This window comes from Staurois parvus, unplaced genomic scaffold (assembly GCF_062004578.1).
Source record: "Staurois parvus isolate SC_StPar_1 unplaced genomic scaffold, SC_StPar_1.0 ptg000286l, whole genome shotgun sequence".
In the NCBI taxonomy this organism is placed as follows: Eukaryota; Metazoa; Chordata; class Amphibia; order Anura; family Ranidae; genus Staurois; species Staurois parvus.
The window spans coordinates 1,937,774-1,952,449 of record NW_028318082.1 but is presented as its reverse complement, the minus strand read 5'-3'; positions in this window follow the sequence as shown (position 1 = coordinate 1,952,449).

Sequence of the window (14,676 nt, the reverse complement as noted above, 5' to 3'; positions counted from 1 at the left end):
AATTTCAGCAAATGCAGTCTGTCCTTTCACTGAGCGACTAGGTATCACTTAGAGAATCAGCTACCATTGTACAAATATGTCTCTATATGGCTCCCTGTTTTTATTTCTCTCAACTATCCACCCCTATTCATATTACTACCTTTTCCTATCTTTGACACTGCATTGGTTTGACCTCTTTGCAATCCCTTTTACACCATCCACAATAGCAAGCTTCACTGTGCAATAACTAATCATGTGCGAATGAAATGTAAGGGGTTGTTACTTTACTAATTACCTCTACAGCATGTATGCAGCTGCTTAATTATCCATACAACTATAGTACATTCATTTATCTGCATGAATATTAACCTTTTCTTGTGCTGAAATTCATCAAGAGAATTGATGCTGATTGTTTTAACAAAAAGCATATGTGGTTGCTGTTCAAATGAATGTCAAAAAAGATAAGTGCATATCTCAGAGTAAAGGTTCACAGCCAATTAAACAGTGGAGAAGCAGTACATATAGTTAAAGCTGATCCCTGGGCAGAAAGGAGTTCAGTTAAATATATTCCCCAATAATCGCATGGAATATAAATCTACACCAAATGCCTTTGCCCATCCAGTTATTACCTTATAAAAGTAACAGTGACATCATCACTGTGCTGAACATAGTCTATACATACAGTGCCTTGAAAAAGTATTCATACCCCTTGAAATTTTGCACATTTTGTCATGTTACAACCAAAAACATAAATGTATTTTATTGGGATTTTATGTGATAGACCAACACAAAGTGGCAAATAATTGCGAAGTGAAAGGAAAATTATAAATGTTTTTCAAAATTATTTTTACAAATAAATATCTGAAAAGTGTGGCGTACATTTGTATTCAGCCCCCTTTTGCTCTGATACTGCTAACTAAAATCCAGTTGAACAAACTGCCTTCACAAGTCACCTAATTAGTAAATAGAGTCCACCTGTGTGTCATTTATTCTCAGTATAAATACAGCTGTTCTGCGAAGCCCTCAGAGGTTGGTTAGAGAACATTAGTGAACAAACAGCATCATGAAGGTCAAGGAACACACCAGACAGCTCAGGGATAAAGTTGTGGAGAAGTTTAAAGCAGGGTTAGGGTATAAAATAAAAATCCCAAGCTTTGAACATTTCAAAGAGCACTATTCAATCCATCATCCGAAAGGGTATGGCACAGCTGCAAACCTACCAAGACATGGCCGTTCCCCAGGCTGGGCAAGGAGAGCATTAATCAGAGAAGCAGCCAAGAGGCCCTTGGTAACTCTGGAGGAGCTGCAGAGATCCACAGCTCAGGTGGGAGAATCTGTCTACAAGACAACTATTGGTCGTGCACTCCACAAATCTTTATGAAAGAGTGGCAAGAAGAAAGCCATTGTTGATAGAAAGCCATAAGAAGTCCCATTTGCAATTTGTGGGGGGGACAGCACGTGCGGTTAGACTGGGAGGACATCATATGACATCCTCCCAGAACGAGAAAACCGCCTTGCGCCCATCATTACCTTATATGGCGGGTGGGAGGCGGTTAAATAAAAGACAGTTTTTTGGCACGATCAGTCTTATTTTCAAAATAAATGCCACAATTTCATGGTTTCGGCCAGGGTATGCAAACTTTTGAGCACAACTGTATATACATTTTAAGCACTGTTTTAAATATCAAGCTGCAGTGTCACCATCAAATATATAACATACTGTGTGATAGAACTCTAAAATATAGAAACAATATCAGTGCTCAAACTGAGGCTGATCAATGTTTTCTTCCTGTAGTACTGTTAAGTGCTTGTGGTGTGTAGGAATCTTTCTAGGCCCTGCAGCTCTCCTATCACTTCTGTAGTCTTTGACACTACAGAAAAGAGAGATGGTGTCTAGTGCAACACCTCCTGATGCCATTAAATCAATAAAAGATTTTTACTAAAATACTCACAAAAGAGTTAAAATCACATATCATGAAATCCTACGTACAAAGTCCTTCCACATCCTTGGGGACTAGATGTACAAAATGACAACCTCTCCAGCACATACAGCAGATTGTAGTAGATGTGGGATAGCCTATGCATTTCGAGGGTAAAGCCTTCTTCCTCAAAGCTAACCTAAAGGGCATCTTTTCCCAACATAATGGCTGTGATTTTAACTCTTTTGTGAGTATTTTGATAAAAAAGCTTTTATTGATTTGATGGTGTCAGGAGATGTTGCACTAGGCTGGTGCTCTCTTGTCGATTCTACATATATAAAATGTGGTGTCTTGATCTAAAATATAGAGGCAGAGAGCTAGTATCTTTACTAGTGAAGACTTTATACTCATAATCAAACAGTGTCTATTTAAATCTCTTGTGGCACTGAATCTGGGGTTCTTCGTTGTCTGAAAAAGCACTGCTGACTGCCTACCATCTTCCAATTATATTAAATACTATAAATGAATAATGTTCCTGAAATAGGGATACAGTTTCTAAAATTGCATCTGCCAGTAATGGGAAGAATAATGGTCAGCTCGATATTCAGCATTTTGTCCCTGTCACACTTTGGAATTTGTCATTCTCTTTGTCCTACAAGTATTTTAACATTTCATGAGACTGAGGAATGTTACTCAAAGGCGTTTACAGTTGTTAACTACAAGTGTAACGAGCTTACAAATGTGCTCATCCTTTTCTTTGAGGACCTACATGTGTTCATTTGACATAATGGGGTTGATTTACTATATACAAATATGCTGTGCACTCCAAGTGCAGTTGCTCCAGAGTTACCCAACATGTGCAAAAAAACCAAAACAGCAGTTTTGCTTGCAAATGTTTGGATGATAGAAATCAGCAGATCGTCTCATTTTAGAATTTAGAGCTTCCCCTCAGATCTAGAGCAACTGAAGTTGATGTACACTCGCAGTGTACACAGATCTAGAATGGCCATAGGCAACATCAGGCATTTGCCTGGTGGGCCGGAGCTGCCTGGATAGGAGGGGCAGCCAGACGACACATAAAAGAACCAGACTGTGCATTTCACGGTTCCTCCAGTCACCCCTCCCATCCATCTCCTGCAGCTGTCGGCTCCTGTATGATCACCCCGTGGCCAGCCCCCTCTCCCCCCTCATCTCCTGCACCGCTGCTGCCGGGTTCCCCCCTCCCTGCAGCTGCTGCTGGGGAGGGAGTTCTGCCCCTCCTCCTCCTCCCACCCTTTGCTTCTGTGCCCCATCCACACTGCCCGCCACCGCCATCTTTCTTTCTTCTTTCTCTCCTACAAAAAAAAAGTAGAAAACTAATAAAATGTAAAATTGCAAACAGTTACATAAAAATAAAAACCTATTGACACTAGTGGCAGAACTACCAGGGTTGCCAAGGTCACTCTTGTGACCAGGCCCTGGCGTTCCGCCACCAGATTCCGAGAAAAGGGTCCTCAGGCTTGGGGCTGCTCAGTCCAAAATGCCCGAGCCTATTTTTATGTCCCAGTCTGGGCCTGAGTGTACAGACTATTTGCCTTTAGTATATCAACCCCAATGAGGTTGCACCACATTTTATAAAATAAGGTAGCACCACATTCTATAAAATAGTAATATCACCCTATCTCAGCTAAACGTTTTTTATAATCCTATCTATATATTAGCCTATCTACATATCTAGAAAGTTTACAAAGTGAGTGATCCTCGAGTGTTCCACAGTGAAAGATTGGGACAGGTTGATAGGTAGGGAAAGGGGAGAGGGAACATGTAGAGCTCCCCAGGCAGATTTGGAGCTAACTGCAGTTTGTTAGTATTTCTAATTAAATTTGGACTTCAAACGAGCAACAGTTAGAACACGTGGGCAACAAATGGGCAATCATGACACTATGCAGTAATAACAGTGACAATAAGAATGACAGACTCTATAGAGTGCAATTCAAGATTACTCTCTGACAATGTCATCAAGGTAATTCGCTGTTATTTCCAGTCAGTGACTGACAAATCCTACAACTACTGATGGTTACCATGTTTCTAGCCAAATTTACTGCTAGTTTACAGTATATGTGGCTGTGCAACAGGGGCGGACTGACAACCAATGGGGCCCCCGGGCAATAGGGGATCATGGGGCCCCTGTATCCTTGCCCAAACTCAAAAAAGCCTATGAAAAGTGTACCAGGGGCATCTCATGGGGCCCCCTACTAACCCCGGACCCTCAGGCAGTGCCCGAGTTTCCAAATGGTCAGTCCACCCCTGCTGTGCAAGTGATTCACACTTTGAACCAGTGAACAGTCTGCATCCACAGATCAAGTGTCTTCTACAGCCACCAATTTAAAGTGGTTGTAAAGGCAGAATGTTTTTACCTTAGCACTTTCTCTGCATTAAGGTAAAATACCTTCTGTGCCCAGGATGCACCCCCTAAATACTTACTTGAGCCCGATCTCGATCTTGTGCTGTGCCCAAGAGCAGCGGATCTCTCCTTTCTTTCCCTCCTTTCTGGACATTGAGGCAGCAGTGTAAAGAGGCAGAAGCCTGTAAAGAGAGAGGAGGGAGGGGCTGAGCCGCATTGTGTGTGTCAATGGACATACAGAGCCCAGTGTGGGATTGAGCCCTTTCAAGTGCCCCATAGCAATCAGCTTGTTATGGGGGCACTCAGAACGGAAGAGGATCCAGGAAGAGGAGGGTCTGGCCTGTTCTGTGCAAAATCATTGCACAGAGCAGGTAAGTATGACATGTTTGTTATTTTAAAAAAATATAACTTTTATCTTTACAATCACTTAAAAGGCAAAAAAGACCAAGCTGGATGCTGGAATCCAATAAATTCCATCCCTAACACTTTTAGGCTTACCACCAAGACTCCTCTTTGTTACTACATAGTAAGCAGAATTAAAATGCTAGGGAGGACAAAGTAACAGGCCCAGTAGTGAGACCTCTGGCACCCTTAACATCAGTAGCTTGAGGGTGGTAAAAACAGGTGGTTTTACCAGCCCTCGACCTCCCACCTAAAGTAGAACATGTAGCTGCTCAGAGCTGTACACATGCTTTGTCCACAGCAAATATTCATACCTCCTGTCACATTTGTTGAGCAGTACTGTTGCCAAATGCAATTCATTCAAATGAATAGGGCCAGGCTGTAGCCATGTATAATGCACATGGCTGTAGCATGGTGGATTTTTATGGTTATCGCCTTCCAACCATCTGGAAAGCCATCCACAGTGGCATAACATATATTAGAACACATTTACAATATTTATGCACACACGCTTCTCTGACGTACTAAAAAAACGCTTAAAGTGATTGTGAAGTCTATTTTTTTACATTAAAATAACATATATGTTATACTTATCTGCTCTGTGCAATGATTTTGCACTCCAGGCTCTTCTTCTTCTCCATGTGCCCCCATAGCAAGCAGCTTGCTATGGGGGCACATGTGCATGCTCGCTCTCAAGCTGTGTGTTTCTATGCAGTCGCGCTCCATAGACACACTTAGCGTAGACCCATCCCCAGTCCCTCCTCACAGTTGATTGACAGCAGCAGAAGCCATTATTTCGTTATCTTAAGATCATAAGACAACAAAATAACTGTTTCTCTTAATCAAATCATCAGTCAATCAGATAATGCTCTTAGAATGTATCAATGGTCATGAAATATATTATTTCAAAAGTATATAGGCATCATGAAAGTTCTCTCACATTATCAATGTTTTGAACTTTATTGATTGACCCTTTGCGCAGTTGATGATAATAAATAAACCAAACCCATCCAATAAATCTACAGCGAATTTTCACACTATCCATCCACCTGTCTATCTGTAAACAGGTTCATGTGGAAGCATGGAGAAGTGTGCAATCACATCACACCCCTTAAAGCTGCCAGAGGTATTTGCCTAAACATGGGGTATGTAGTAAAGGTGGCATTCTCCGTAATGAGCACCCTTCTCCCTTTCAGACGTTTAGTTTATCTGTTGGGTACTATCACTTGGCTCACTCTCCTCTCCCACTGAGCACCACAAGTATCAGCTCTTTGACACATTTCACCCTTTAGTTTAACATTTCTAATCTGGTGCTGCATAGCTTGCACCAGTCTCCACCAGCCAAGCACCTGCCACCTATACCAGTGACACTGTTATTTGTACTATTCTCTTTGTTCCTTTGTTTCACACTGTCATATCCTCCATTCAGGCATGACATGGTAATATACAGATGGACAGCAGGAAGCTCAACACCATACTCCACCCGTGCTTTATTCCCCGAGGCTTCACTCAGTCTTCCATGACTTATCAGGCCAAGCTCCTAGAATGCCCCATACCACAATCAGACTCAAACTGGGTTACCAATCACTAGAGAAAGAACCCAAGCACACAGGCTCATTCACTACTGTGGACCTCCTTCAACTCCACCAAGTCACCTCAGCTTTCTGGCCAGCTGGCCTCTGCCCATAATTAGACACTTGTAATGTTTAGACTGGCAACAGTGGCACAACCCAGCAAGAGGACACTCAGCCACGCATGGACCACCAGTATTGCATCTTCTCCTTGTAATGTCTTTCCTCTTAGTGTGAATATGTTATGTGATACATCATACATGTACCCGATTACTGTACTCTTGAATAACTTCAGACCAGGCAATTGTCCTAAGCAAGGCAACTCACTTTACTGATGACCCTTCTTCAGTCAAAGCTTCATATCCCATTACAGTTCGCATAGACATTGTTACAGCATTCCATTCCTTCCTCTAGCCCTAGCGCCTCCTGGTGCTCCTGCTCCATAGTAGATCATACAGTAAATTCTCAGCAGTTAGAAAGTCCATTCTGTCAGAACCTAAAGTTCATATCCTGAGACCCCGAGGGATTCCAGCCAAGAAAGCAGAAGAAAAGACAAAGTTCAACTACATGGCTGCACAACTTCCCATTATGCCTTCCCATACACGGAACCCATCTAAGTTTCCCTTCCTATATAGATACCTGAAATAAATAAATAATATATTGTCATGGGTTGCAGTAAATAGCATTTTGCACATAAATGAGTAAGTAAAGGAATAGGTCAATCATAGTTCACTAGACCATGGGCAAGATTTACACAAAATCTGGTGCAGTGGTGCATAGTAACCAACCAGGTTGTAACTTCGGCTTGTTCCATTAAGGTGAAACTTTAGTCAGAAAATTAGATCCCAATAGAACACTTCAAACTGACCCTTTTTGCGGGTATAACTATGTAAAACATTAAAAATAAGTGCATATACTGTTTAAAATCCAGTAATACACTGTGTCACCCTGCACGGTACTAAAGAATGTAGAGGCCAGTCTGTTGACAGAATAAAGATTTACTGCTGTTCAGGGGGTTTGGGCTTCAGCAAAATGGTAGCCTCCAACAAGAAGAAACAGCAATAATGCTGGAGGCATTTTACAGCACACATAATTTTGTTAGCATATTTATTAATGTGGACTGTATGTTTCTTGCTAAAGAACATTAATTTTTATTAAGTTGTTATGGGTAAAGTCGCTCTTTAAGCATTGACAATAAAATCTAGAAGCTAACTGGTTGCTATGCACAACTGCGGCAGATTCTGTTGGCACCTGTTTTATTAAATCTCCCCCACTAGGCTCACTAGGCAATAGCAGCATGGAATGGAGTTCTATGCAGCTAAATTAGAATAAATCTGGTAATCCACAAAATCAGCAATAAGTAATGGCATTAGAAAACAGCAACAGCAATGATAATCAATACTGCGATAACTCCTCTGTAAACAGTATGCCGTATTCAAGTAAGAGTGCACTCTATATAAAATGGCAGCAATGAAATGTAAGAGTCCATAAAGAGGTACCTCTTACTATGGACAATACACAAGGTTCTTGTGAAGCAAGTATCTGAGTGAGCACTCTTTAGCCCTAGTTCTGCAGTTGGCTAGCATTGGGGCCCAGTCTTTATGGTGGCACACAAGAGTACAGTCCCAGTAAAGACTGCATGCAGTAAATAATACTGCTAGTTAGATGGCCAGTTAGATGTGGTCAGTCTCTGCTAGCAGCAACAGGTTAATGGCAGCAGTGTCCTCTTACCAGTTTCAGTGATACAACAACAGGGGTCTCACTGTTTAGATGTGAGCTCACGTCTGGATCTGCCCCAGTACTCAGCACATGGCTGCAGGCTTGTGGCAGGTTGATGCACACACGGACAGCAATATGCACACCTTGGGTCTCCTCGCAGTGAAAAGGACGTTCCTTGATTTTCAACCTGAGAAAATACAACTCTCTCTCCCCTCATACCTGTCTCTAACCAAGCACCTGGCTACAAAAGGATTGGTGGGTAAGGTATGTGTCATGTACCTGATAGGAGACTGAAATGAGGAAGTTGGCCTCTCTTGTATCTCCAGCCCAGGGTCACTGAAAGTTGAACAGATGGTGTCAAGGGACAGGAGGAACACAAGTGCCAGCAGGTGTTGCTGGTAGAACTTGCAGTAGGAGATGCAGACTGGAACAGTTTGAAAGGTACATCAGGTCTTGAGCAGAAATAATACAGGATGAGCCAGCTGAGGATAAAGGAGCGCTCTGTCTACACCACAGGTTCAGGGAATAAGGCTTGTCAGATCTTCCAGCAGGCTGAAGACAGGAAAACACTGTGATAATTGAAGGTGATATGGATGACACCCACAGCAGTCACTCGGAGATAACGTGGAGCACAAATCAGAGACAGAAGTGAAGTCACAGGTCTAACCAAGTTCAGCAGCGGGCAAGCAATGCAGTATAGAGGAATAGGCAGAAGCGTGCTCACGGGTAGAGCCACAGTAAGGAACGGGTAGGCAGAAGAGCAATCAGGATCCAAGATCAGATCAGTAGCAAGTCCAGTCAGCAACGAAGGTCAGACAATGGATGCAAGCAGGACACAGGAACAGATGAAAACCAGTTAGCACAGAACATGGGCATGAGCATCCTTTATAAAGCCTTTCTAGCAGCAATGAGGATTGTGCATGTGCACATTCTTGTGCACAAACGAACGCCCGGTCACCATTCTGTGGGAAACAACATGCGCATGCCTATATCTGCGCACCAGACGTCTCAGCGGGATTCCCTGACAGTATTTCATTTGCTGATGACACAGAGGTTTGCCATAGAGTTGATATTCCTGGAATTATTTGTAGCATGAAACATGATTTGACACAGCTAAGGCAGTGGAAACTGCAGTTCAGTGTTTTTAAATATAAAATAATCCATCTAAGGAAAAATAATTACTTGATTGAGTATATTATTGGGGGTACAGTGTTGGCCAAACGATGTGTGGGGTGCTTATTTTAAATCATTGCAAAATGAACAAACAGTGTGGCCAGGCAGTGGGCAAAGTAAATATTCAAGAGTGTATCACTAGAGGAATCAGCAGGAGGAAGTTGGTCCTGACCCCTGTATGAATGTTTAGTGAGATCTCATTTGGAATACTGTGTTCTGTTCTGGAGAGCGTACACTGAAGAGATTGGCGGATTAAAATAAAACCCATTGATATCAGTGGCAGTAATAATAACACTCAGCATTGGTGTCAGTGCCAGTGATGATAACCCCAAACATATGTTTAAAGGGGTTAGTGTCCCTTATAGGGTGGTCCCCTGCTGCAAGCCAGTTTGGGTGGGGCTTCTTATCCCCTGAGGGTATATAATGTGGGGGTGGAACTGTTAGTGAGGCAATGCATGGGAAGAGCAAGACAATTGAGAGCTTCATTAGGTAGTGATAAGATAGCCATATGTTTCTCTTCAGTGGGCCCCAGCTTTTACCTGGTTCAGTCATGTGGCAGGAAAGTCCTTTCCTTGTGTAAATAGTTATTTTTTACTCCTTTTATGGAGAGGATAGTTATGCCATTACTTGGACCTTGTAGTATCAGTTGCCATTAGGTAAAGCATTAAGAAAAGCAAGTTACTTGACTGAATATTCTGTTAATGGGTGAGCTGGGAAGAGTGTAATGCCTAACATAGCATAGAATGTTCAAACACCCTGGTGGGACTGATACACAGTAAGAACAGGTATCTGGTATCTGTTCCTGTAGCTCTCTGGCCTAAAAACAGAGCAGGGAGAATTCTGTTGCTCTGTGGAGATGTAAGTGAGGAGGACTAGTACAAAAAGCAACATGCCTTTTGAGTCTCCGTATCATTTCAGGTGACCCGAATTACCCACCCATGGACTGTGTGTTTTCATTTAATGGGCCATATGGTTATGTGCAACCTGGTAGGCCCTGAGACAAGCCTGCCAGATGTAAAGAAGGAGCAGGAAGCCCAACCTCGCTTGTCTCACAATAAACAGTAGGCCCCCAGGTACTTCTGCTACTAAGGGATGCTACACAGGTCTGCGCAAGCAACCCCAACAATAACCCCCAGCAAGTGTCAGGGCCACCAATAATAACCTCCAGCATATGTCAGAGCAGCAATGATAACCTCCAGCAAGTGTCAGGGCCAGAAATGGTAACCTCAATCTGTCATATTTTGGTCTATATATTCCTCTGTTATTACTGTATCTCCTTAACTATGGACCCTTGTCAGTTATGCCTTTCTAGAAAACTGTTCTGAATATTTAAATCAACCTCAATTAATGAATTGATCTTTCTATCCACACATTCACAGACAGAAAGATGTGCTGCTGAGAACAGATGGCATATAATGATGACCCACCGCTTAAATCTGTGAATGTAATATGTGGTACATGTAGCAGTTCCAACAAAGCTTCATTTTATCAGCCATCCCACAGAATTCATAGTCAGTAATTCAGATTAATGTTTGTATCAGAAGAAATCGATCATGTGTCTTCTGATATAAATCACATTTATTGATATAGTGGCTGAAATAAATGTTTTTATTGTAAATCATTTATCACCATCTGCACTGTGAACATGTGTATGCAGTTAAGGCACAGAATCTAAAGTGTGGCTGCATTCTCTTGTAATTTAAAGTGTCTGCAGTAATTAAAGATGTCTTTTAATGCTAACCTAGTGATAAACTGCAGTTATTATTTCCCCCAGTAGTTTTTATTAAAGCAGATACAAACTGAACACTGTATGACTAAAGGTAATTTTCTTTTCATGAATATGTTGGTATAACATGTAATTATTTAAAAAATAGAAAATAATGTGTATGTACTAGTATTTTTTTATTTGTGCAGAGATCTGGACATAGGCTAGCCGTACACATTAACATTTCTCTGTTTCAGCTTTGTGGGCAGAACTAGAAAAGTCACTCAAAGTCCTAAGCCACATAAAAAAGTGTAGATGAAGGACAGATAGTCAGACAGCCACAACACCTGTGCACACGTAACTTGCTGCCACTGGTGTGTCCTTGCACTGCCATATAAATGTACTTTTCAAAGCGTAACATTTTAAATTTGGAAAAATACGCCTATACACCTGTGTGTATACACACCAGTGATGGCGGTAATGCACACATAGGGGTTTATTTGCCAAAGCTAGATTGTGCACTATCAGGATCACATTTACATAGAAACCAACCAATCATTTTCTAACCTCAGCTTGTTCATTTAAGCTTTGGCAATAATACCTGGAAGCCATCTGGTTTCTATGCAGAAGTGAGCCTGATTTTGCAGTCTCCAGCTTTAGTAAATCAACCCCACAGTGTTTTATGCAATGCAGTCCTATGGGCTACAATTCACTGCAGCTGTGGCTCCTGGGCTCCCCAGAAAGACATATTTTTGCACAAAAGACCTCACAAATGTAATTAACAATGATTCATTAGATCACTTTATATGACCAACTTCCAGAGAAACATTTTTCCTTGAGTCAAAACAAGTACATGTAGAAATAATGGATCACTTACACATACTGTACCTCATAACTGAAATGATAAACAGGGATAACCTTTTAGCACATATTATATAGGCAAATGACATGTCCTTGCCCCATGGTTCACTTACACGGACCAAAAAAGATTTTGGAGAAGACTTCACTGCAGCTGATATCGCTGAGTCCTGGATGGAGAGCAGGAGGAGACAAGGCATCACCCTGGGAGTTGGTGAGAGGCTGTTGGACATACCATATCAAACCCTACTTAAAGGTACTTACATTTTGAGTGCCATGGCCAATAGGAAAGGTTTGACAAAGACTACTGGACCATTGTTATAGTATTGTCCTTTAGAAAGGATTTTTCCCAGTATAGGGATTAGGGGTCATTCTCTGGTCTGACTGCTTCCTACCAATTGATACTTTATTATTTCACATATTTGTTTAAGTGATTATTGCTGTTTTCCATATTTGTTTGGTTTTGGTATTATTGTGTATATTGTTGCAATAAATATTCACCCTTCAGCCTTGGTGTGTCGAAGAGTGTAGTGCTACTTGGAAAGTCGTGGGTACTGGGAACAGCACAGGACTACAGAAACAACATCTCCTTTGGGTGCAAGCACCACAAGACCAAAAAGAGGGACAAGTGAAGCTGCACAAGGGACATAGGGATTTGGTCTCAAAAGAATGACAATTCCTCCAAATGTGGAACAGTTCGGAGCTATGCTCTCAACATTGTAAAATGTTTGGAAAAAACATAACAAAGTTGCTCAAAGAGAACAGCAAATAAAAAAGTATACCTTAGATTGTCATATTTTTTCAGGAATATTGTAGCACACACAGGACAAAAAAACCTCTGAATTCATTATTCTTACCATATAACGCTCAATTTTTACTTACCTCTGTCCCTTGGTTAATAAGAATTAATTATACTGAGCTTAAATTAATAGTATGAAGTTGTCAAATCCAAAATAGTTCCATAAATAGTTCAAAAAACGAAGGCAAAGGGACTTTCAGACCTCTTTCACATGGCCTAGCTTCTGACTTTTAATCCACAATGGATCGTGTTGCCAGCTGTAGCTGGCCTGCAATTAGTGGATGATTAAAAGCGATATTTCACCTCTCGCATGCCTGTTTGAAGAGAGATTTCACACTGAAATCCCTCTTCACTCCTCCGCAACTTCATCCATTGGATGTGATCGTATTGCAGTTACAGTGCAGCCCTATAAGTCTATATGGAGAGCAGTGGCAAGCAGTATCTTGCTCTATTTTGTTTGCAATGTGTACTTGCTTTTCTAGTGGATATTCCCTGGTTTTGGCAGGTGACTGAGGTAAGTTTAAGTCCTCATGCACACAAAACATTAAAAAAAACTCTCCCAGAAGCTGTCCTCTGGCAGCAGCGTTTTTGCAGAAAAAACGCCAACCGCTTTTAAAGGTATCTAACGCTTTTACAAGTGTTTAAGTACGTTTACAAGCATCAAGCACTTGGACGTTAATTCATTTCATTGGTCATAATAATAATTTATTCTAGCCATTGAAATTAATTAACACTCAAGTGCTAAACGCAACTAGAGTTTAGACTCGTTTAGCCTTGTCAAGTGTTTTTTCTGCCAAAACACTGCTGCTCCTAGATGCATTGGCCCTGGGTTTTTTTTCTGCTGCTAAACGCTACTGCTACTAAAAGCTTCTAAAAGTCTATGTGTTCATGAACACATAGTATAACATAGAAGGTCATTTTAGAAGCAGTAAAAAAAAATGCCTGACGCCCCTTAAAGTGGCCCTGTGTGCATGAGGCCTAGAAGGCATCTATACTGCTGGTTTTGACGCCTGACAGTGCTCATGTGAAAAGGGCTTTAGGTGTTAAAACACTAAAACTTACATAAAATGAAATATTTTTATTAATAACATATAAAATGATGCTTTAAAAATGTGGTACCGAATACAATCACTGGAACCCCAAAATAATATTTTAACCCCATCCACCTGTTAGCCATGGCAGGTTCACCAAACTTTACTGAAGTTCTGATTTAGAATCCAACCCCACTGATGTCAATTGAAGCCGAATATTAAAAAACAGCGATGATCATTTTCTAGGCTAATAGGCAAAAGATTGTCAAACAAATGGCTCTGGGGCTCGGCACTGCCCTGGGTAACATGTATCAAAGCCCTGTTTGGCAGGGAGCAGTAATTTTATTAATGCTTAAAGAGCATCATTTATATCTGGTACAAATTTTATGTGGGAGCCTCAAACAAAAAACAATAAGAAAACTGTTTGGTCCCCACAAAATCCATAAAAGACCCTTAGCTTGTCACCTCACTGAGTCAAATGCCATCGGCATTGCCAGGGAAAATTAGCTGTTATTTGGAATGTTAACAAAGGAGCAGGATAAGCCCAATGAAGACCTTGACCATTTATGGCTATGACCATATTTCGTCAATTTCATTGTCCAAATATGGCAATGTGGCCAGCAAATACATGAGGCCAGGTGCCACTAGCCCTTTGCAATTAATGACAGTGGAAAAAGAAAGCTGTCAAATTTACAGTAGTACCTGTAGAAAAAACACTACATGTGATGACGACCTTCCAATGAATACCCAAAAAAGCAGTCTGACCCAAACCAGGAGCTCATTTCTACTTGGCAGCCCAGTTTTTGGTAATGGTAATGTAATAGTAAACACTAGCAGTTTCAAATTTACAATGTTTATGACTGTGATGAATAGCATGCTAGCAACTGACACTGTGAAACCCCTATATTCACCATTGCACTGTGATTGATCAAAGCAGCTGCAATGCTCCTGGAATTGTTTTATGCTGGAGTTACACTATGTCTGATGACACAACCCCATCAGGCTAACTATAGGAAAGGAGAGGAACCAAAGCACATAGGTCAAAAGGAGCTAAAAATGGTAGCGCTCGTTTTGTGCAAACTGTCAAGTGTTAGCTATTTGCAGATAAGTGTAGTATGTGTCAAACTGTAGGTGGCA